Raw genomic sequence first — 26242 nt, 5'->3', positions numbered from 1 at the left:
AAAAAAAAAAAAAAAAGAATTGTGTTCAGTGGAAAATATTGTCATTAAACCTCTGTACAGAGCCAGATGTGCCACACACTTGTAATCCCAAAATTTGGGAGGCTGAGGCAGGAGGATTGCCATGAGTTTAAAGTCATTCTGGGCTACACAGTGAGTTCAAGGCCAGCTTGAACTACATAGCAAGACCCTGTCTCAACAAATGAAACAGAACATAAACCTCTGTACTCAGATTACTGTTGTCATATAATATAATTCAGACCTGTGCTATCTTAAGGTTTCTATGAGTTTTTTCTAGATGTTTTTATCCTCAGCAATTCTCAATTTGTTCTATCATTTTCTGTTGTTCTATGGGCTTTTCCCTGTTAGTATAAGAAATTGCTACCAGTTTACTATATTTTTACATAGCTGAAATGTACTGACTGATTTTCCCTTAGCATCTTTGAACTTTAAGTGTTGCTTATATCCTAACTATAGAATTCTTTTCTAATCCAAAACATAATTTAGCGACAGTATTTGGCTCAGTAACTTCTTGTTTCACTCCTTGTATTTCTCAGAGAAAAACTATCTCAAGAACTTCTCAGAAACAGTTGTGATTCAGTACGGTCAGGTACATAATGGAGCGGAGATGTTTTCTTGGAGCCTCTTGTCTTTGTGTAGATTTATTAAACTTCCATTCGCTGTCCCATGATAGCAGGGTGTCTTTCTCCTCTTCTTATTTTGTTTTCTTTTTTGCAACATCCAACTGCTGTCATATAAGTAACTAAGGGAAGAGTCTTAAAAGGATGCAATTAAAAATTCTAAAAGATTGCAATTTTAATGTATAACATGGTTTCATCTCTAGTCCTTTCAGGACATTGTTGGTTTCTTTAAACTTTCTCTTTTTAGGTGTGATGCCTTCCTTTGTGAGGACTGGTACCCTTTTCCATTTAGTCTTTGGTTTAACTTTTCCATTTAGTCTTTCTTTACTATAATATTATCTAAGGTAATAACATATTTGGGTTTGAGTTATGATAAATAATGGGACATCACATTAATTAGGCCTCTATAGTATGCAAGATATACTGTTTCCTTCAGGGACACATATTTACATGTGAGCTATTCCTATGTGTATTTCCAGAAATGTGGCATCAGTAGCCCTAGCCCTTTCCTACAACTTCTCATGCAGAGATTCCCTTATCTCTCACCGCACACAGGAGTACTGAAGTTCTTAGTAGAGGCTAAGATCACACAGTAAGTAGCTACTGAAATCTGCTATTTTAACAATCCTGTTTCTAACCAGCAACAACTCGGAAAGCCCTGGGCTACCAGTTCCAACCAAGAAATCTCATTTTCAAGTAGGCCAGCTTTGACAATAAGGATCTTAGGACTTCCATTTGGAAGAAGTTCGGCATAGTCCAAGAAATATTCCTTAGGAAATTTCCTTATTTCCACTGATAGATCTTGTTGTGTATGCTATGGTAAGGAATATATGAACAGTATAACAGGATTTATTTTTTGTTTTGTAACATTTATGTGCATAAGCTACAGTTCCTTATACTTTTGCATTAAAGTGTCATAAATCTGTACCAGAGCTGTCTATAGTTCCTGAAGACTTTTAATAAAGTCACTTCCTCCTTCTCTTTTCTCCATAGGCTGGTTGGAGACCCTTGTTATGTGTACTCAGAAAGTCCAGCCCTTAACTTGTCTTGACCTTGGTGAAATTTAATTACTGTGTGTTTTTCTCATTTCTCTCCCTGCCCCTTCCCCATTAGACAGTAACTAAATCCTTTAACAAGTTTTCATACACCAAACTAGCTTAGTACTAACCATACAGCTCAAACTCTATAGACATAGACTGATTTTGGATATTATAACATCCAATTACCATTCAGTTGCCAATTTTATCGTTTCTGTCATTCAATTAGTATGATTTTACTTGGCAGAAAGATGTAACTTAAATATCTCTTCCTGAAAATAAACATCCTGTATCTAGGAGAAAATGTCACCCAAGATTATTTGCTCATTTTTCATTAAGCAAGAACTTGTAAGCCAGGTTAATTCATTTAGAAATTTAAGATATTCAAGATAAAAGTTCTTTTTAATTGAAATTATTTGTGGCATGTGTTATAAGCTTGGTTAGCAGCTGATCTTTCAATTTTCTTTAGATAATAACATCTTAATTTTATATCTTTTGTTTCTTGTGCACTGTAAAATAAAGTCACTTAATTCTGAATTTAAAACTATAAAATAATTTACAAAATTATCTTGTGTCATCAATCCCATCCAGTTGTTCCTTCCAGTGACAATCAGTGTTATACTTTCTTGATTATTCTCAAAATATTTTGCTGTTATCCACGCAAGTAGATATATAAAATGCACAATATTTTCTCCCCCTGTAAAACAAATTTGAATAGGTTATACTTAGTTTATTGTCCCTTGCAATTTGCTCATAATATATCATGGTGACCCTTCACTGCCTAACAGGGAGCGTCTTTATTCACTTTTATGGTTATATAACATTTCATTATATGCTGTATACAAGCTGACTTTGTTGTTACATTTCACTTACGGAATACAAATCTAGCAGACATTTACACACAAGTCAATAATGTCCCTAAAACCATATGAAAGATATCAGACCATGATCCATAGCCAGCCTGTCTAGCCACTGTGCCATGTTGTTAAAGTGACTGAAGGTTATTAACTTACTGTAATAGGAGTCAGATATCTGATTTAGTTGGCTATATCCATTTCAGAAAGAAAACCCATGATTTTGGGTGTTTAATCCTTTGTATACCTTACCTACCCTTTGCCATTAGGTTGGACATAACAATCCTTAATATCAGTGACTAATGGCTGTAGTTCTTCAGACTGGCAGCAAAACAAAGCAGTTCAGAACTAATCAGCAAGATACAATCAGGTATATGCCAGAGGTGAGGGATAATTTTTATTTTCTCTGCTTTGAATCTCTGGGGTTTCCTTTTTGCAGTAATTTAGGTCATGGCTGCATTTACTAGAATAAAGGTTTATCTACTGGATTCTTTACATGGTGGCACCAGCTAAATCTAGTGCTTAGAAACCAGACCTTGGCAAGATTAATAATTTTTAGGTTTCTTTTTAAGAGAAAAGACTTGTCATTTCTTATTTACAGTTAGAAGGGAAGTAACATTTTTGAAAATTACCGGTCTTATTGCAACTCCATAGCTATCATTTACCCCAGTTTGAAGATGTAGCTAGTATTTAGAGTAAACTTTCTCTTTGCCACGTACTATTTTAAAAGACTTACATAGATTAATTCTTTGAGACCCTGTGAGGTAAGGCATACTTTCCACTTCATTTTTTAGAACAAACGACAAGGAGCAGAACCTAAGAAATTACTGAAGAAAGCTTCTGAACTACAAAAGAGTAAAGCCAGAATTAAAAACAAACAAGAGCAAATAGGAATGTTGGCTCAAACACAATTAATTTTTATCACTGAATTTATGTAGCCTGTCAAATGAGGAAACTAGTTCAAAGAGCTCGAAGCTATGAATCTGCTGTGTGGCACAGCCATGGTGTGACCCAAATCTAATAAAAATCTGTAGAATCATATTCAGGGTGTACACATACACGGATAAACACAGACAGAGAAGTAAAAACTGGTTAAATTATTTGAAGTTGGTTGTGTGAGGTGGGTATGAGTAAATTTTCTCTTATGCCTCCACCAAATCCATGTTAGATTCCTTGAAGTGTTGTATAATTACATGCATGGTTAACAATGCAAATACTTCTGCATAAATGTCTGGACAATTTTTTTGTTTGTTTGTTTGTTTGTTTTTTTGTTTTTTCTCCGGTACCGGGAACTGAACTCACGACCTTGCGCTTGCCAGGCAGGCGCTTTTGCCGCTGAGCTAAATCCCCAACCCCTGTCTGGACAATTTTTATTGAAGGTCTGTTCACTTACTCCTTCTTCTGTGAAGCCTTCTCTGGCCATACCTTCGCCCACCTAGCAAGTTGAATAAGTCAAGGTTATCAGTCTTCTGGGAATGCCTTTTAAGTATCTTTTTATGCAACTACATATGATAATACTTTATTATATATGTGCAGTAGTGTCTTCTGATAGTTTTAAACCTTAAGTAAATTTTAATGACTTGCAATTTATTTCTAAGGTATGGAGCAAGTTTTCTAGTCCCTTTTTTTTTTTTGCTCAATACAAAAAATAAAATTTTAAAATGATTTTATTTTTTTGTATTGAGCAAAAAAAGGGAATAGAAATTTCCAATGTATTTTTAAAATTATTTTTATTGTTTTTTGTTTGTTACTGTCTTTGATTGTTTGATCAATCTTACAGGCTTATGTGTAACAGACTGAGCAACTTCGCTGAAGATAATAGTATGTAATTTAGCAACCACTGTAAATTTCTATCATTTTGTCTTGAGGTCATGTGTCATTTTTGTTGTTTTTGTGTTGCTTTGATTATGTCCTCATTGTTGTTTTATCAGTTTTTTAATTTCTAAAATAAAAAAATGACTCATATTGTCCATTTTTCAAACTTCATTTTGCATAGCTGTAGTGAATTAGAACTATATAACTTGAACAAAGTGACCCTGAGAGATAAAGTAAAACATAGAATCTTTATTTTCTTCATTTGGGTGAAACTTTTACAAACGATATCTCTGATTTTCATCTTTTGTCAGTATCATATATGAATCAACCCTATTGTGTCTCTGGTGCTCTGGATCCTCTAACTCCTTTCTATACCCTCACTGCCTTTACCAGCGCCTACTCCTTGTCCCGGGAGGAGTTCTTCTTGTTCCACCCATCCACCCTTTCCTAACCTCAGTGCACTCACCTCTGCACTCCCCTCCTCCCCTAAAGCACAGTCAACTCGAGGGTCATTGGCCTTTCTTGGTCCCCTGAGAACATCTCGATCCTGTGTCCACTCACTTGTTAGATCTCAACCCCTACCCCTCAGCTCACTGAATACAGGCAGGCTTCCTGTCTTGTATTCCCCAAGGGGGCAATTCATTTGGAGTACCTTAAAACACTCAGGAAGGCGTGGAGGGATAGTCGCTTCTAAAGATGTGGCACAGTGGGGCGTGGTGGTGCATGCCTGTCATCCCAGCACTCAGGAGGCTGAGGCAGGAGGATCATTGCAAGTTCAAGATCAGCCTGGGCTACAAAGTGAGCTCAAGGCCAACCTGAACTGCATAGCAAGGCCCTGTCTCAAAAGAGAAAAAAAAAAGATGTGGTACATATGTGTGCCAACTCTGCATGGTGAGAGGGAATGTCATGCAAATGTACAAATAAAAGCAAAGATTCAAGGAATAAACTGACATCTACCAAAAGTAAACAAACAAGCAAATAAATCGCTCTATTTTGATGGTTCTGCTTTGTGCTTCTGCACAGTATAGAAGCGAACCCACTAATATTATGTATATGAAACAAGGAAAATTTGTTAATACTGTAAATACCACCAATGAGCCATTCAAATATTTTTTCTTGTAATAAGCACCGAAATATCTTGCTGTTTTGGAAGAAACCAATGTAATATAAATTGTACTTCAAAAGATCAAACATGCTCCATAGTGAGCTGTTTAATCATTGCTTTCCCGATTACCCCTCTCCTAGAAGTATGACAGCAGCGACCTGCTGGTGCTCACTTCATGGAACCCAGACCATCAGCATGCACATGCACTGTCTGTCATAGGAAAAGCAGGGAATGGGAATGAGGGAGGGTAGGTTAAAAGGCAGAGGACACAAATGTAACATCACATGAAAATGTGTATTTTTTTCCCAAACAATGTGAAGATAAATAAATGCAAATGGAGAAAAATGAAAATCAAAGGGCAATGATAAAAATGGCAGCTGGGGAAGTTTTAGAATTCAAGAATTAATAGAATTGGGGGCTGTTATTTGCCAAGAATGCACAAGGCCCTACGCTTGATCATGACTAACACTCATACAAATAATAGAATTTGTAGAGATTTATTTTCTTATAGCACACTTAAACTTCTTAGGTTAAAATTCTTATTCTCTGTCTCTGTCTCTCTCTGTGTCTCTCTCGGTCTCTTTCTCTGTCTCTCCCCTGCTTCGCTTCCTTCTCTCCTTCCTCAGTGTGCTCTCTCTCCTTCCTTCCTTCCTCCTTCCTTCCATTGTACCCCAGCAGTGCTAACAGAGACTTCTTCAATAGTGAATCTGTGTGAGGATAAATGTTTCTTTCAGTTTGCTCCACTGACTAGCACAGTTGCAAGTGGAAAGCGTTTTAAACCAAAATCTTTGATGCCTTTCCTGATCCCCACCCTAGCTCGAAAGTCAAAAAAGAGAATAAGATCACAGTGTTCTTTCTCCTTTTTTCCCTTGAAAAAGAAACTGGCATTCCCCATGTTTCTTCCTAAAGCACACATTCAAATAATCAAGACAATGATCTTACATTTCCTGTTTCCATGGAATCTATAGAAAGTCTGAAGTATCTAGGATGCCCTGCTAGCCCATAAAACCATTATTAGATTTCCAGTCTCTTGAGCCTAGCTTATATCTTCAGAGGTAAAATGCAGGGCAGTTTTCGACAGAGAAACTGCATGAAGAGCCTTTTAAATATTGGCTTCTAAACTTTCAGCATCCCTTTGATGATTTCACACACTGACTATTTTTGCATCTTCCTGACATTTGCAGTTCCCTAGAGGCATATATTACAGTGCACACACTACCCATGGTTAGATAATCACAAGTTTAGATATTTGTGAATATTTAGGCTCTGAAGAAGAAAAATGACTAGAGGCAAGTGTACTTGTCAGCATAATTATTAAAAAAACTCATAAAATTCCATTTGTATGTATCCACATGTGGGAGTACTTAGTTGGTTTTCTTTCAGAGAAGCCTTGTTTTTAATTTTTGCTATTCTCATTTACTTTTGCTTTGGGTATCCCATTCTATTTAGTTTTTAAGTCAAAATATATTCATCATGGATTTTTTCTGATTTATTGAGGCATAAAAGGCAGATGGAACTGGATGTTATTTGAAAGAGAAAACTGAGATGAAAATAGAGTGAAAGTAGAGATGAGGAGCAAATGCCATCTTCAGTTCCTTGTGCCCCTTCCTAAATCAGGCAAAGAAGCCCTCAAGCAGTGTGTCCTGGGTGCTCTGCAGAACGACCCCAAAAATTTCTGGTGAAGTCCAATACTGTAGGGACATACCAGCAAATGAACACATACCAAGCCAGGCCTGTTTACATATAATCTTTCACTTCTCACGTGCACGAGTAAAGGACAGACCTGCCAAGTGAATAATATTTTGCTTATTGGACTAAACCTGGATATGGGAGTGAAAAATTTCAAATTGTATTTTGTGATTAAGAATTGAGAAAAATCTGGTAGTCCCTTTAAAAGTATCATTAAATTCAGATTTAGAATAAATCATAACAATAGCAAACATACAATCCTTTATAGATATGGCCTAGTTTTAGTTCCTCTTCCCTCCTTGCTAATATGAAAAACATAATTTTACTTAAAATTGGTGTCAGTTCTTTTTCACTTCTGTTCAATGTTTTATCTAATCTGCAGACTTCAATCCTTTGCGAAGCATAAAGTAGACAGTTTGCTTATGCATTTAAAATGATAAATTTGAAACACATTATATATATTTTCATTACTAAAATTTAGTTACCTAAGTGAAAATAATTTTACTAGAGTGTGTGTAGTTGATAAGGAAAGTGATTCTAGAACCTTTTATTAACTAGGTTGTCCTGGATATGTTGTTTCTCCTCAATGTTCTCACCTGTAAAATTGAGATAATAGCAGTACCTCACTTAGAGGGATAAATTTAAGACACAGTGTAAAAGAGCTTGACAAAATTAAATAGCTATTAATGTTTTGCTACAGTGAAATATAGAGACTTAATTTACTCAAATCAGAAAACAAGTTTTCTTTAGCAATTTTATTTTTCTCTTTTATTAGTTTATAATTTATTCTTTTAAGCTCACTTCATGAAGAGCATGAAGACTCACATTAGCAATAGTGTTTGTCATGTGTATTGGCCCGAGTTGGTGTTGGAGAAGTTTGTTCCGATCAGTTACGGTGTGAGTGCTTCACTGTCCATCCAGTCGCTCCAGTGCCATGTTCTCCTTCTCCCTTTCATGCACCAGAGCAACCAAATGTTACCTTAGAGTGACTTTCCCTGTCTTTCTGCTTCTCTTTACTATCCAACCACTGCTTGGCTTCAGGCCTGCACTTCCTCTTCCCAGTATTATAAACTTCAGTCAAATCTTCATGACCAGTCGTCTATAGGTGCAGCCTATTTTTTAATATTGCATTTCTAAGATGAAATAAAGAACTGATTATGTGTTCATATCTTTCAGTTGTGACCACCCTTCCTCAGCTCACGCCTACTGTGTTATGTGTGACCAGGATCTGCTCACTGACCAGCACTCACATCACATCTTTCCTCTGGAGCTTCTGTGCCCAGCCCTCGGGAGCCTGTCATTTCTGCGGTCAAGAGCCTCTGTGCTGCTCTCTGGCCAGCTCCTCTGCCTGGAAGCCCCCTTTGTGCTCTTTTTCTCCTTCTTCTTGCAAAACTAATTCCTCCTGTCCCCCCTTCTCCGCCCCCAGCCCCATGAAAGTTTAAATTCTCTAAGGAAGCCTTGCCTTACCCCACCAGAAATTCTACAGTCCATTCCCAGGCTTGATTGAATCTTATACCTTTGCCCACCCAGCTTCTACTTGAAGCTATTTTATTATTATTATTTATAGACTCATGGATAGCCTTCATTATTTCTATGGAAAGCATTAGGGTGAAACAGTGTTCAGCTGGTGTTTCTGTTTGTTTGTTTATGTTCCTAAAGTTGGATATACTGATTTTGATCTAAGAAATACCAGTTCAGGAATTTTCTTTTACAGTTTGCCATGGAAGTAAAGCAAAGTGACTAGATACTGTAAAGCAAAGTGACTAGATACTACCTAAGAAAAACTTCATATTTAGGATATTTTCTTTCCATTAGCTTTTTCCTTACTTCCTTCCAACAAAAGAGATTCTTCATCCATATGTAATCTTTAATTTTTCATAGACTTTATCACTTCAGTAAAAGTAAACTTACAAAGATGCCCTCAGTAAAGCACTAAAAGAACAGATCTTTAATGGTATTTATTTGGAAAAAGGGGAAATTATACATAAAAGCTTTAACTGAGTTCTATTAAAAGTTTAAGGAGTATTAAGAAAGAGTTGACAAAAAACAAAAAACATTGTCCTGAAAAGTTCACTTGTAAAATGTCCCAGAATACTTTTGGATACAAACCAGTAAAAGTCAATGCGGTCGTGTTGCCATGCCTACATGGGATGTATTCCAAGAGCTATGGAGGATGCCTCAAGTTACCTGCAGTAAAAATCTCTCTACCCCATCTCTCTCTCTCTCTCTGCCTCTCTCTCCCCTTCTCTCATATGTGTGTGTTCCTATGTCTAGTACATGTGATAAGGAATACATTGGGCAGAATAAGAGATCAACAGCAATAATGAAATAAAGAAATTTTACAACAAACTACTGTAATAAGACGTACTTAAAACTTATAAATTGTTTACTTCTGGAATTTTGACCATCATAACTGAAACTTTGGAAAATGAAACTTCAGATAAACAGGAGCTCTTGTACTAATTATTTTTGTTTCTTTGTGTGGCTGTTAGGCTTTGTCACAGAATGCAGGCTGATACTGAACCCTCAGTTCTTTCCCCTAAGTCTCTGAATGCTGAGTTTACATGCAGGTGCCACCATGTAGAGGGCTATGCTAATTTTTAATATATGCTCTTTAAAGATTCAGTCATCACAAATAAAGATTAGTGATGGATTATTTCTAAGAGTGCCAAAATCTACATCTATGTGTATATCAACAGAAACTCTTTAAACAGGATAATGCCAAACTGAAATGCATTGATTGATTTCTCCCACATACTCTGATAAAGCTTGGCTCTCAAGATGAATTGTTCTCTGGTTTGTAGAAACACTATTAACCTAAGAATCTTCTCAGCATTACTTCTGTTTTCTGATGTTGCAATCTGTGGACCTTTCACTATTCCTTTTGTTTGAAGTAGTATTCTAAATGAAAAATCCAGGCCTAGAAGGTTTCTTTAAAGCCAACTCTCAGGTGGATGAAAGGGGCCTACATCTGTACAGAAAGATGAGTACCTCTCTGCAACTTGTAGAATTAATAGAAGGAGAGCCTTCTGGTCACCCATCGTGCAGAAGGTAGTATGCAGAAGGCAGACTTTGAGCTTCATGGATCTATGTAACCCTATACCTCTTCTCCTCCTGACTTTTCTACTTTCTTTTCTTTTTCAAAAATTTATTTGTAGCTTTTTTCAGTCTTTCTTAAAATAAGACAATTTTAATGTGTTTTCTTCTTTAAAAATATTTTTCACTTTATGTACTTGTACAACATGATATTTTGATGACAGCTTTCACAATTTATGCCAGGTTCTAAGAAGAAGTGATGTGTCTTAAGTATTTTATCACAGCTCTTCAATTTGTGGCCTTTTATAGCCCCAGTAAAATGACTATAAATCAGAAAGGATCCATACTATACCAATAAAGGCTACTTTAAAAGTTATTTTGAAGAGCATTGTTCTTTAAAACCAAATTGTTAGAGAAAAGGTTTAACATTTTGAAGTATAAAATATAAAGCAAATGTACAATTCTTTTAAAATTTATTTTAACCTTCTTCCACAGATATAGGTTGCCAATGCTGTAGTTGCTAGCTGCATGTACTTTATTCCATCTAAATTCTTTAAGAAATAAAGTAGTTTCTCATTTGCATGAGCAGTAATTTTACTACCTATGTCCCTCACATGACTGGTGGTTACTTTACTAGACAACACACTACAAGCTGTATCCCTTGTCACAGAGTTCTGGACAGTGCTGCCCAACAGAATTGGGTATTCAGCTAACAAAGGAAGTTGGAAGTAGTGATCATTCTTAAATTTAGGATGTATCCTCTCATAATCTGTTTGTGCTATTATGACAACGTATGATTGCCTATTGTATAAAGAACAAAATTTATTTTTCACTCTCCCAAAAGCCACTGAGTCCAAGATCAAGATGGTACCAAGTTCAGTGTTTGGTGAAAGGCAGGGTCTCTCTTTCCCAGATCAAAGCACTTGGTTGCTGAATTGTTAGGACGGGCCAAATTCTGTGTGTTCTTGCTGCAGGATGAGCGGAAGGAGGCCCTAAGCGAGTTTCCTCCTGCCCCTTTATGGGGCACTGATCCATTTGTGAGGGCAGAGCCCTTGTGACTTAATTACTTCCCAAAAGGCTTGATCTTTTAATAGTACTATAATGGGGATTAAATTTTAACATGAAATTTGCAAAGGGTACAAGTTCAAACTATAGTATTATATATATTACTTTTTATATTCATATAAAGACATATATTAATATACATTATTTATTTTCCTTCTTCTTGTTCTGCTTCCCTTTCTTTTTTCCCTCAATTTTTCTCTTCCCTTTTTCTTCTGTTTCTTTTCAATTTTTCTCTTGTGGATATATTTGCTTTTGACTTAAGCCATTAACTTTTAAAAACAACATTCAGCAAGATCATATGGGCTTAGCCACTTTAGATTCAGTTTGATGTGTTTTTATTATCACTTGGCACTTCTCTAGATGCTAAGTCTGGATGTGTTATTCATCTTCCCATTCCTGGAAAAAAAATTACCTGAACAATCAATTTAGAAAGAGAAAAGGTTGATTTTGGTTCACAGGTTTGGTGGTTTTAGTTCATGACCTTGTACTTTCGTGGGCCTGTGATGAGGCAGGTCCAACTCTAACATATGGGCTTTTAGGGCAAATTCAAGATCCATATTTGATCCAATATAATTTGTAAATGTCAGAACAGAAAGCATTCACTTTCTGTTCGGTGAGAAGTCTATACACCTTAGATAGTGTGGACTCCTGTTGTTTTCTAAGATCTATTCTGCATAACTTTTCCAGTCCCTCAAGACTTAATCCTTTGAAATCTTAATATTAGCCAGGCCATGCATAGAACATTTTCATCTACAGAGGAAATTGCAGTGTGAAATGAAACCTATCAAAGCAGCAATATTTAAGGAGAGCTTTGAAGTCAGATTGAAGGTTGGCATTTTAGTTTATAAGTCTCTTCTTCTGTTCTTGGACTCCATAAATCATATTTAAACTATTGGTGGCTACAGTAATGAAGTTGCTGTGGATTATAGAAATGAGGCACTGCTACTGTGGTACAGCATGTATCTTTAATAGACTTGGTTTTTGAATTGCTAAATTTCAACCTATTTGACTCTGTCAGGAGAGCTTTAATGTTCTTTATTGTGCAAACTTTGTTTCTGTCACCCTTGACAAATCCTAATGGGGATTAATTTAGTTAAGGGTGACAGAATAAGCTGCTATAGTCACCCTGCATTCTGTCATGGGTCCAAACTAGTTATGAGCTGTGATTTTTGTGCTGCAGATGGAAACTTTATAAATCTAGAGTGGGCTCACCAGTATTGCCTTAGGTTTCTCTCTCTTAGTGTACTTATGTACTATAACATCACTTTTTTTCCCATGTGGCCCATTTTAAAATTATATATTGGGGAGGTATTTTGAATTGTAGTAATAAATATGTGTTCTACAAATTTTTAATCACTTGCCAGTCTGCATTAGCCTCTTAATTATTAATAAAGTGAAATCCATTGATTTCCTCCAGTTGTTAGAACATGAGTCTGACCTAATCCTGCCTCAGGCTTGAGGGTTTCTGAGATGAACAGCAAATCCTTGAGCTAAACATTAATTTTGTGGGATTTAAACATAGTACTATTTTTTATTCCTAAAGGAGGCAACTCCTTTGTCTCCTTCCTCTGAATTTGCCGAGGTATTATGAACTTTGGTCTGTTTGGTGTTATATATGTACAAAGCAAATCTTGGACAAAACAAGTTGATAATGTTACTAAAATGTGACCTTTCTTGTCATTTTGTGCTGACATTAGAAATTTTGCCTTGTTCTTAGAGTAGTAGTAGGTTCAGAAGAATTTATTACTATTTTTCATTTAAATACCATTTATTAATACAGTATTTTGTCTTTTCTGTGATAGGAAGACTTTTTGTACTTTATTTCAAGTCAGGTTCAATGACACATTTGGATTTACTGCAAATTTTTAAATGAATTCAAATTTTCTGTATTCTTTTGTTCATGTACATGATGTCAGTTAACATATCTTCATTTTGTCTGCCTATGGAAATTGAATGGTTTGTAAGTTTCTCCGGTAGATATCTGCTTCCTTGTAAAGGTATGTCAGGCAGGATGATGGGATTGCTTTTGAATGCAAATATATGTATGGTCTTGTTTGCTTTTTTTTTTTAATTTGGAAAAGCACAGAGCTTATGAACAAATGAGCCCAAATTTACATAAGTATTACTGTTTTCCTCTATATTCTCAAATTTTGTTTCTCAAAGATAGAAGAAAAATTTTCTGTATGATTATTGTACTACACAATAACTAGCACATATTAAGTCTCTTATAAAAATGTGAACAGATTTGTGAATGAATCAAATATTATACTCTGTGGTAAATTTCTCAATGATGTTTGATGATGATAATTCCTTTGCCAGAACTTCATGCAGTTTAGAATATTCATACTTGGAGAAAATTTATTATGGTCTTTATATTCTCTATAGACTTATCCAAATGTCACATATTATATTCAGTAGTCATTAATTTACTATTCATATACCAGCTGCTCAGTACTTAACTGGATCCATTTGATTGTTCCTTGCAAACAATCTTGGAGTTCTATATAGGTCTCCTGGTTTGTTAAAGTCTGACCTAGACTTATTAAACCTAGAGTTAATGTAAATATTTACAGTTGGAACCTGAGAAATGCAAGATTACAAGTGTTTATTTTACCAACCAGATATATATCATTGCTTCTTATCAAGAACCCTCATAACTGCTTCTAATCCCAAATCTCAGGAAATTTGTTTCTAATGCCATAGTAGTCTTTCAAAAGCAACCGTGATTATAGTAACTTCAAAGCAGCAAGCATCTGTACTTTAAGATGGGCCAATAGAAGCTAGCATCCATCTTCCATAAAGAAAGCAGTTGTGCTTTTCCCTGCTGCCACTTAGAAGGGCTTCCTTGGGGACCTTGTTAGATGCTTTCATGTGAAGACCATTTGACCCACTTCTGATTAGTGTGCAGGTTTGCAAGGCAGAGGCTTCTGGGAGGGAGATGCTGTTGGCTGGTCACCTCCCTATTCTTGAAGGGATAGAAAACTCTCAGTGGAATATATTAAGGATAATAAAGGAAAGAAGGAACACCAGTTAAAAGACGGGTGAAGTATTGAATTACTATTAAAAAAATCCAATGAAAACATATTTCTATACTGATTGTTAAGGAAATAATAGAGCTAACATCACAGGGGGCTGTTTCATGTTCAGAAGAATTTTGCTGCTTTATTTCTCTTTCTAGCAGTATCTCAGAAATATATGTGTTACAGATGCCAAAAGTAAGTGACTTTGGAGCTCATTTCATCTTGGATCTATCTGTTATCCTTTGCTGGAATACCCACTCTTCATTTAAAATAACATTAACAAAAATATAAAAATGTCTTAAAAAAATAAAGACACCAAGAATACCTGGTTTATTGATATATCTAATAACTTATCATTATGGTATTGATAGCCTTATATTTCTTCACTCATCAAATCATATTTCGTATTGCTTGAATGTTAGCAACCTTGTTGATATTGAAGTATTAAGTTTCTAAGCATATTTTATTACATTTAAATTTGGTACCAATTTTTTAGTAGTAACTATTATTCAATTTGTTACTTAAGATCCCTCTCACCTGAATAAATCCATTTATTTTTCCACTTCTTCAGTTAACAAGATGCTTACATTTACAACATCAAAGTATAGAGAAATATACATATCTATCCCCTTATATTTACATAGTTTACCACATAATTCAACATATGTTCCTCTTGACCCTATTATGTTCCTATGTAGGATTGCCACAGTATAATTTTCCATTAAGATGAGTTCATTTTAATATAATTTAATACATATAACTGTGGGTTCCACATATAATGTTCAAATACTCTCATTTTTAAAAAATTCTACTTTTTGATGTCTTTAACTACAGCTGTTGCTAGGATAACAAAAATATTATTGAATAACTGTTTACTTTTATATTTTCCCTGCGGGGTGTGGGAACAGCAGGTGGAATGGCCTCATCCTCAAACCAGATGTTACTTTATAAAAAACTGAACATTTTATTTTTTATTTATTTATTTTTTTTTTGGTTTTTCTCCGGTACCCGGAACCGAACTCACAACCTTGCGCTTGCCAGGCAGGCGCTTTGCCGCTGAGCTAAATCCCCAGCCCAAAACTGAACATTTTAAAGGGAGGAGAAGATTTGTGGCATAGAAAAGCAATGAAATTAGGAGTAAGGATATGAGTTGGTCCAGTTCAGTTTTTAAATTCAAATTTTCCATTAATTTGAATACAATTTTAGATGTGTCTGTTCATAATAATAAATGCCTAGATTCCAATGGGCCACTAGGTAATTGCTACACAAGTTATTCCATTGAACAAGGTTTTTTTAGTCTGTGTATTTAAAAGCACTTGGACAAGTTCTGTAGAAGATCTAAATATGATAGGGTATGATACAGTATAGCTCCTTTATGAATTTAACTGATAATAAATTGTTTATTACTGAATTGCTAAAGGAGTTTAATATGTGATGTATGCTGCATAAGTCTACACTTTATTTTACCATACAATTTTGGATTATGTTTCCTTAAATTGCTTTATACCCCTTCAACAGTATGAAGCATACTTCTGTGTTTCTAAGACATAAACAAGTCACAAATTTAAAAGTACCATATTCAGAACTTATTCTTTTCTGTCCAATTCATTTTAGAAATATCCTGAAAATGTCAACTGCTAGAAAATCATTCCACAGTAACTTAATCCTCTCACCACCCAAATGATCCATATTTTTGTTGTTATTTTCAAATCTAGCGGTGCAGTTTAAAAATTACCTCCATGCATTTTTTTCTTAAGAAACATTATTTTCTCTTCTATCCATTCCTAAGTGAAAATTGTAAAGATTTTTGTCTCGTTTGCTACCTTTATCCTCTTTCTGTCTTATTTTTACACTTCTGCACCCTAAAATATGTTGTTATGTAGAGTTTTTCAGATGCCGCTCAAACAGCAATAACTGCAAGGAGTTGTAATTTTTAGGAAAATTATACAAAAGCAAATCGTCATTCCAAAGCTAGACAGTCTGTAATATACTTTGAAAAATTTCTTTACTATGTTGGGGTTGTTCATCTTTGATTACTAAGAGCCTGTTAATTAACTTCCAATCACAATGGAGTGGCCAGTGTGTGAATACATGAAACATTTTGACATTCAAAATTAGTAGGGACTTCTTATATTATTGCTCTTATTTCTCTAGAGACTAATTGAGAGCAATTATGCTATCATCGATTTTTAGTTTATTGTACTTCAATACTTGTGTCCTTGTCTATGTGTTGATATCTGTTAAGTGTTTTTTCTTTTCTTTGCCCACAATGGATCTAGTTTTTCTTAGTAAAGACAGAGAGCTCATCTTTAGAGAGAGCTCATCTTTTGAGCTCTATAGTAAAATAAAAGCATGGAAAAAATTTGACATATTTAGATTAAATTCAAATACATATAAAACTTTCAAGGTTATAAATATTTACAGAGTATTTAAAGGACTCATATATCTGAATACTAGAGAAAGGATCTGGGGGAGTAGTGCATGTATCATTCTAGCACCCAGTTTTTCAAAGCAGGTATCCCAAATGTTACTGTAGAAATAAATCAAGTTCCTGGAGCACACATTGTTGCCATACCTAAAAGGAAATCCTTCTATGCATATTAGAGAACTGATATCAAAAGACAGTCAATGAGATTGATCGTGGTCTGTTCAGGTAATGTTCCCTGCCAAGGAAGAGGCTCTATGAATTCTACCTACATAAAAATGAAACGGTCTTCATGGCAATGCATCTGAGCCAACTATACCTTGGAGTAATAATCTGAAGTGTTTGAGAGGTGGAGTCGCATCCTCTAGAACAATCTCATCTTTGGGAGTTCCATTATACTAGCTATGCTTACCGGGAAGATATTTATCTTCTGTTTAGCATCCCAAATTAGAGATAGGGATATATGTATGAACAAAATCTATTACTTTGAGTAAACTATACTGAATAAAAAATCTCTTACTACAACTTTGTATGCATAGGGACCACCTTGTTTGGCAAAGATATATATGTATAATATTTCTTTTGGAGGTGCATGATATTTATTGATTTTGGTCAATATCATTCATGAAACATTTTTTACAATGTATTGGAGTTTAAAACTTCATTTTTAATAGTTTTCCTTAATATAAACTATAATATTGTGGGGCTCTAAATATAAAGTTATAAGGGTCTAAAAATATGAACTGCTCTTTGTCTGGCTTTGTACTGGATTCTGAACTCATCTATCAGCCTTATATTTACTTTTATATTCACTGTTTTAAGTACGATACTTTCAGAGAAATCGGGAAGAACAAACCAATGGAGAAAAATGATAGAGAAAACAAGTGAAATTTTAAAACCATCTAATCCTACTATTTAAGACGAATTCCTTTAACACTTAGGGGAACATATTGTTCGTATATTTTTTACTCAGGAGGATTATATAGTGCACAATATCATTTATAGTGCATTTATATACAAATTAAATACATCATTATGTTCTTCAGTAATGGGATGACAAACACCATTCTTAAGTGAATTATATGACCACCAGAACATAATGAGATTTTAGAGATCTAAGACCACTGTAATGTCCTTTGATTTAGTGGAACCAAACTGGAGCATTTCTAGGGAAGATGTAGGAGCTAGAAGTTTGGAATTTGGGGTGGGAAGAATTAAGTGTATGAACCAGAAAGTAGATAGTGAAAATGTCAAACTGGAGAGCTTTATTTGTTACTATGTCATATTTTCAATGATGTTATTCCATTTTGGAAATTTAAAGAAAATGAGGGGTGGGGTTAAACATAGTAGAATATTTATTCTATATTTTGTGCAATGTAAAATTATTCATTTAAAAAATCACTCACTTCCCAATACATTTCCTTGAAGAATTTTTCCTAGGTTCAATTTGTAGACCACACATATTTTTACTAGGCCTATTTTTAATGACCTTACTAAGGGCAAGTCTTGCAAAGGAGTTAACGGAAGTTATTATTAACTTTTGCCTTTCTAAAAGTGATAAGATTTAAACTCCTGTTTCAGAGATTACCAAAAAACCGTTATTATCGCCTAGTAGTTGCTCACTTGCACATTCTTTTGAGGGTTTTCTAAAGTGATAAATTAAATTGCAGAGTTTTTTTTTCTTATTTTATTTTTTCCAGTTTTCACTGGATATAGATTTCAAGAAAATACTTGATTTAATGGCAGTGAATATTTCTACAAAGGTATTTTAAACAGTTACTAGATTGATTTAGCTAAATCCTTTGAATAAATGATTCAAAGAGTTAAATTTATTTTTGACAAATTAATTCCCTTCATATCTAAAATTTCCTAGAAAAACTTAGCAGACAGGATGCCTCAATGGACACATTGTTTGGTGACTGATATTTTTATCCTGTTCTTTTAGCCAGAACACATTTGTGAAAGTTTGCCTAGTTATTTCTTTGCAATATTTGGCTTGATAAACCAATAATTTTGTTTTGGCATTGTAAATCACTGTTCAGTACAATTTCAGCTACAGAATCAGGGATCTGAAACCTGTGCTGTGGGGCAAGAATTTCAAATTGTGCCTGTCGAAGCCTCAATCAGAGCAAACCATAGGTCAGTAAGTTCCTTAAGGAGGAAAGAAGACTGTATGGAGAGTTAGACCACATCTCCACGTGTAAATTAATTGAATTGGCCTTGATAAGGACTGACACTCCTATAACACTAGATGGTTCTAATGATGGAATTGCCACCCTCAGGTGGAGAAAAACTGCTCACATCATGGCAGTCAGGAAGCAGAGACAGAAAGGAGGAACTGGGAAAACAGATATGCCCTTCCAGGTCGCATCTCCAGTGAACTACATTTTCTGATCAGATCCTGTCTCCTGTTATCACATTTAACTATAGCACCCTATGATCTAATCACCTCCCAGAAAGCCTGTCTCTCTGTACATGAGAGTTTGTGTGGCCATTCTTGGTCTGAACCATAACACCTAGATAGCACTATGTGGTGGAACCCACACATTCCTTTAAAAATAATACATAGGGTATGCATACATGCATTTGTCTTCTTTTTCCTGTAAATAAAATGGGTACATGTGTCTAAAGTAGAAAACTGTAGTAGTCCCAGAAAATGGAGCCTCCTCAGAAACCCTACATAACCTGACCACATCACACAGTTATGTTGCTAAAACTGAAATCCATCATCCTGCCGAAAAAGAACAGATCAAAGTTTCAGTGTGTGGCCTTTGGCTGAGTTGATCTGGGAGGTGTTATTTTTTTTTTCCTATGTGGATTGGGTAGGAAAAGACAGATGAAGAGGTATCGTAGGCTATCAGGGAGGTCATGGATGAGCAGGCAGAGAAAAGTAGGGAACTAGGAGTAAAAGCATTGTTTTTTTTTTTTATGTTTTGTTTCTTAAATTGTCATTTTGGAATTACTGGAATTATGTAGTTAGGCTGCTCAAAAATTTTTATTGGTTTTGGCCCAGGATGTTATCATACATCCAAAAATTAAAGTCTTAATAGTGGTAGATACAGTTTAAAGGGAATTAGGAAGATATTATAGATTTTCTAATTTGGTAAATTCTAATTATACAAAGCTATTCAGATCTCTCAATAGCTGGGCATGGTGACACACACTTGTAATCCCAGCACTTGGGAGGCTGAGGCAGGAGGATCATTGCAAGTTCAAGACCAGCCTGGTCTACAAAGTTTGCTCAAGGCCAGCCTGCACTGCATAAGGGGACTTTGTCTCAAAAAGACAAAAGAAAAAAATGTCTTAATAACTGTAAGGTCATCTTGAGTAATTCCTGGTAGTTACTGTTTCTAAAGTTTGCTCTTTCATGTAGCTCTGTGCTCTTTTATCAGTAATCAATAATGAGAAATCAGCCAGAGATTCTTCTTGAGTTTCTTTGCTGGCTACATTGAGCAGATCAGATACTAGAGTACATAGCTGTGAAGAGAAAGTCTACTGACTTTTAACATTAGCAGATTATCCAATTCACTATTTCTTCTAAAAGTATCACTTTAGAAATACAGCAGTCTCCCTTTATCTGCAGTTTTGCTTCCTATGGTTTCAGTTGCTTGTGGTCAAGTATAGTCCCCAAATATCAAAATGATAATATTAGGAATTAATGATTTATAAGAAGCTTGAGATTAGGTACCATTCTGAGTAGCCTGATGAAATTTTACACCATCCCTCTCTGTCAGTTGGGACATGAATTGTCCACTTGTCCAGCATGTCCAGACAATATACCCTACCTTCCCATCAGTGGTGACCTTAGTGTCAGTTTGTCTGTTACGATATAACAGTATACATAAGGTTTGTTATTCTCTGAAGGTTCAGGCATCTACTAAAGGTCTTAGAACATATTATCCATTGCTAAGGGGAGAGTACTCTAATTGTTTTAAAACATTTACTCTGCATAATCTATTTTAAGTGATAAATATGTTCATTTTTTCCTTCTGAAAACATTTCTTTGATAAACTGTGTGTGTTTCTGATTGCCTTGTTATGCCTGAAGAACACATTTATACTGGCTAGGAAAGGGCTTCGTCTGTGTGGAGGAGTGAATTGAGTGCAGCTGTGTCCACTCTTCACCACAGCTCTGAGATCATTCTGTAAATGATGGAAATTGAGGTAGAATCTAGGTGAGTTCTCAAAATTCTAGACATACTGACTATGTCATTGTAATTCAACTTTTTTTCTAATGACAAAATTTCTACTGTTAATTCCTAGGTTTTACTCTGTCTTTAAAAAAGTATAAATATATTCAGACATGAGTTGGGTTTTTTCCCTACATATTCTGGATGACTCCTACATAAACATACATGGGTCTACAAGGTTTTCCCATTCTTCTCTATACTCTTGGTCATTTCTTCCACAGGTGCCATGGACATAAGCAATGCCAAAACACTCTGGGTGGAAGTAAATGGATCCTGAAATTTTATGCCTTTGTCTTGAGAGTTTCCTCATTGGTCCTTGTAGTTTATTAAAACTCTAGCTCTAGGTGATGAGTTTATATTTTATGTCATTTTTGTTGGTCGTGTGCTACTGCAGAGTTGTTTATAATTTTTTAAACTCAAGGAGGAGATTCCAAACCTTAAAAGGCATAAGACCTTTATCTTCTCAGCCCTCATGCAGTGTAATGTATCTTTTCACGAGTTCAAATCTCCGCTCCACATCTAGATCTCAAACTTTTTCAGCACAGGCACAATGCATTATCGTCCCACTTTGTATTATATACAGGATGCAACATAGAACTTTATCAAATGCTTCTTGATTTAGATTTACATTGCAAATCATTTTGAAAATTTTTCTGTGATAGTTTCTATGTCTTTAAAATCTTTGAAAGAAAATTACATTTATTGAACAGATAGCAAGGGTCTACACTTGAATACTTGGTGGCTGGATGGCCTTCAGGGAGGTTATCCAAATAAAAGCTCGAAGGGGCACACGTTGTGGAATTACTAAGCCATGATAGACTAAATATTTCGAAAATTAATGCATTAAAATTGACACAAAAATGGCACATATGTATGGTGCACAACGTGATGTTTTGAAATATGTGTACAGTGTGGAATGGCTAAATCAAGATGTGACCGCTAAACTGGATCCCTGACTTGATTGGCTTGGGGCTGCCCCAGGTTTAGTGGAGCACTTTTCTGGCTCTCTCGAGGTGAGTCATGAGGTGTGACTTTGAGGTCCGTATTCAGGCTCTGACCCTTGCTTTCTGGTTCTGTTCCATTGCTCAGCACTTGGGCTCCCATGAACTGAGCAGCTTTGCTGTGTCTATGCACATTCTCCTTATCCACTCACCCACTGGCACCTACTTGGATTGAGTCCATGGTTTGGCCATTAAGAGTAGGCTGAAATGAACTTGAGAGTGCACACAACTCTTCAATATACTCCTTCTACCACTTCTTAGTGCATACTCCGTAGTGAAACTGCCGAGTCATATGGTACATATAGATGTGCCAGACATTTCAATAGAGTGACTAATTCAAGTCAAAATAATGAAGTTCAAGGATGCAAGTTTTGTTGTTTTCATTTTTATTTTTCAATTGGCAATGTGTTCTCAGCCGTGGATAACCTGAAGGAGGTCATACTTTCGTGCTGGAACTGTACTTAGAAATAGTTGGCTTTTCAGGTTGGACGCATCCAGTTAAAGGTGCCTCAGCACCACCATTGCTTCTCACCTCTGAACAAAAGTTAGGGGGATAAAATTCCACAGGACAGGAGGCTGCAAAATTTTTCTGTGATAGTTTCTATATATTAGATCATTATTAATGGGTTCTGAGTTTTAAAATAAGCACTGAGCATGGGGAATTCATTAAATTGGATAAAGCCTTATCCAGTAAAATATCTCAGGAATAAGTTTGTATAAATAGTCCCTCTATGTAAACATTAAATGTGTGTGGATGTACAAAAGGAGGCAAAGCCTATTTTAGTTGTGTTTATATAAAACATAATTTTAGGATTGCATTTCTTATTCTGTGTCATTTACAGTATTTCTTCTCATGGTTTTTGGACAACAAGCTTAGACATTTTAAGAGGCTACAGATGTCATAATTACATCTAGTAATCATTCTAGAAATCAGTGTAAATAACAGGGGATCATAAAATATAGAAATATGGCATGGCATAAACATGCAGTTCTATTGCTTATTTTTAATATAAAAATGCATTTTGCAGTTCAAAGCATGTTATTCTTTGCCTATGTTCAAGTGAAATGTGAAAGAAAAAATTCTCCAAATGATTAATGTAATGTTTTACAGGGTACATATGGATATTTTTAAAATTTAATGGGTGAAGGAGAACTTACCTGGAACCCATTAGGAGAAATTTAACACAATGGAAACTAAATACTCATTTACTGTTTTGTTATAAGTGCATTTGTTTTAAGCTTTGAAAATCCAAAAGGATGAAATGAAAGTAATTCAAATCAACAGGTATTAATTGTATTCAACTAATAATGTGATAAGAAAGATGCCCTCAGGTTTGGGATCTGTTGTGAAGGACAGATTTCCATGTATATTGAGAGTGCTTAAGGCCCATCTTCCGTTTCCTGAAATTCAAGCCTCCCCAAGTGATGTTATATCTCCCACTGCCTGTATTTTTTGTAATCCTTGTTCCTATCCACAATATTCCAACAGTGAAAATCACAGAATTGTTTGTTTGCTCACTTTTCCTACCAAATGGCCAGTAGATTGAAAGCAGTGGCCTCTCCTCTAATACAGTGTTGTATCCTCGATTATTTTAAGAACATCTTCAATTTCTTACACTGATAGCTGAGGTCCAAGCATGATAAATAAGAATTCACAGCTGTAAGAACAAATACAGGAATGGTTAGTGAATGAATGAATTAGTATGCTTCCATCACTGTGACAATATACCTGAGAGAATGAACCTAAGGAAGGAGTGATTAAGTTTAGGCTCACAGATTTGGAGGTTGCAGCCCATGGTCAGAGGGTTCCATGCTTGTAGACCTGTGCTAAGGCATCTGCCAAAACACTGTCCTGTCATGTGGTGTAGCAGAGGGAAGCTGCTCACCTTAAGGCAGCCAACAGCAAAGAGAAGACCAAAAGGGCTTGTGCCGGTCAGCTTCCTCTCAGGGCCTCAGACCTATGAGACAGTTTTGTTCTTACTCACAGCAAGTCCTTTTCCTCGGAGTTCTGACCACATGCCAGTCATCTCTGGAAAGAACCTGACATACACATCTAGAAGTGTGCTTTGCTAATTTCCCCAATCCAAACAAATTGATAATGAACATCTACCACAGTGTTTGTGCCTCAAGTATTAATGTACTTTGAGATTTTCCAGTTTTAATTGCAAGTGAATTGAAAGATTACTCTTTACCTAGGGATAAAATAATACTTCAGAAAGTTAAAATCACCATGATACTACTTATATCTTTGGGTTCTACTCATAATTAAATATTAAATTGCAATAAAGCCTCTAAGATGAATGTGCAGCAGTGTTCACCCCTAAACATAAGTTAACTTTACAGGTAAAATCAGGCAATGATTGAGAAGGTGTAGAGGTCAAAATTGCAATTACTCACTTTAGAATACATATTAGTGATAAATAAAAATATATTATATATATATGTATATAATAGAATATATATTTCTCAAAAATCTCAAATTTTCCAAATCTATGAAACAATCAAAGTAGGTTAGTTGTTTAGTGGGAAATAATGACATTTGAATGTAAGTAGTGCATGCAAATTGATGGTGCAGAAGTAAGCAACAAGGTCTCATGGGCAGAATCCAGTAAAATATATACTGTCTTGTCATTCCCAAATAATTTACTGACCCATATTTGCCAAGAAATGATAAATCTCAGTTTTAAAGAGTAGATGTATGAAATAAGCGTGGATTGTTCCACAACAATTGTGATGCTTTTTTGTGTACAGTCATGCATTTATAACTGTGGGGTACTTCTGAGAAATGCATTACGAGGGATTTCGTTGTTGTGCAAACCCCACAATATGCATGTATGCAAATAAAGACGGCTGCTACATCCTTTGGCAATGCAGTTTTATGGAACCATTGTCATAGTTACTGTCCATTATTGACCAAAATGTCATGCAGGTATGACTGTACTACTATTTACCTCGTAAGTGAAAGTGAGAGCTAAAATTAACAGAGTCAGAAATTAATGAATCAATTCCTTTTCTTAGTTAATATGTAAGAGGTTTGTGATAACATCTTTCTATACTTTTTATATTTAATATAAATGGAAGCAACTGGAAAACCATTATGAGTACCAATAGTTATTAATAGAATATGAGACATTAGCCTTTTAAAATATTTTCCCTTGAATTTTAAAATGTATCAAGTATAAAATGAACATTGAACATATGGTGCAGGTGGTTCATTGAGCTCTCACACATTTTCAAATTCTAGTTCTGTTCCCCTTTACACCTTCACTCCACCCTTTCCCATTTCTCATCAGCAGTTCACAATTTTGATCTATTGTTCATTTTTGGATGATTTAATGCTTGCTTTCAGAACTTTGAAACCTTAAAAAATGTATATTATGTGACTTTGTTAATTTTTACATTTTAAAGGTAGCATCTTCTATTTGAGTTTCGGGTTGCCATGCCATGAATATTTACTAATGGGCTGTTTTTATGAGGAAAGTCTGTAAATCTTTCAATGATTTCTTTTGGGCTTGTAGATATTTATCGGTCCTAAGTGATGAGGGAATGGGTAGTGTTCATATTACCTTGTAAGTTCAAGGAACAGGTGAGACAAGGACATCTGGTTAATGGGTGATTCATGGACTAAAAGAGAAGTTATTAGAGGATTGGTCAAATATTTTTCTGAAGTAAATCACCTTGAACTATTTTTCCGTGGGTGTATTACAAAAACTACTTTAGATATTTATTATTTTACCTCATAAACAGATGCAAGTACTATCACCATCGCATGGCATGCTGCCTTGTTGAGAATGTGATTTCTCTGCCAAAGATAAATATGAAAAAAACATTGTATCACTTTATCCCAGCTAATAGCCATACAACATGTGCCCATCAGTTGATCTTTGGGATGAATTAAGGGAAATTCAAAAGAAAGATTATCATGTGCAAAGAAAGAGGGCTTAGATATCTTGCCTACTGGCCTAAGGTCTCTCTATCATTCCTGCGGTGTTTACATTTTGTATCAGGAGTTAATTAAGGTGAAACTTGAAGTAATTAGGGCTAATCCTTGTGGGCTCCTGCTGGCCTGTTGCATCCTAGGCTATTGGCTAAACCAAAATATTTACACAGTTCAAGAGAGAAAAGAGAATTTTTAAAACAGCAATGTTCATGCTTATTTTATCCAAAATTCCTGAATTTTTAAGGCTGTTACTATTTTTTAAATAGGACCTTTGCGGGAACAAATTAATATGAAAGATTGGCTTTTTCTGTACTTTTGATTAAAAAAAAATAGAAAACTTTATTTCAACACATACTTTTGTACCAACAGAATTACAGTAGTTATTTAATCAGTTTGCATGAATATAACAGATGAAATAATTTTTTTGT

General features: G+C 35.2%; 1 protein-coding gene across 11 annotated transcripts in view; it reads left to right on the top strand.

Moving 5' to 3' along the window:
• Positions 1–26242, top strand: part of Robo2 (roundabout guidance receptor 2) — a 1247873-nt gene that overhangs the window by 999116 nt on the left and 222515 nt on the right. The window lies entirely within an intron of this gene.

Source organism: Chinchilla lanigera, unplaced genomic scaffold (genome assembly GCF_000276665.1).
Source record: "Chinchilla lanigera isolate Chin_1 unplaced genomic scaffold, ChiLan1.0 scaffold00006, whole genome shotgun sequence".
NCBI lineage: Eukaryota > Metazoa > Chordata > Mammalia > Rodentia > Chinchillidae > Chinchilla > Chinchilla lanigera.
Note: the sequence above shows the minus strand (reverse complement) of the source record. Positions and strands in the feature narration are given on the sequence as shown.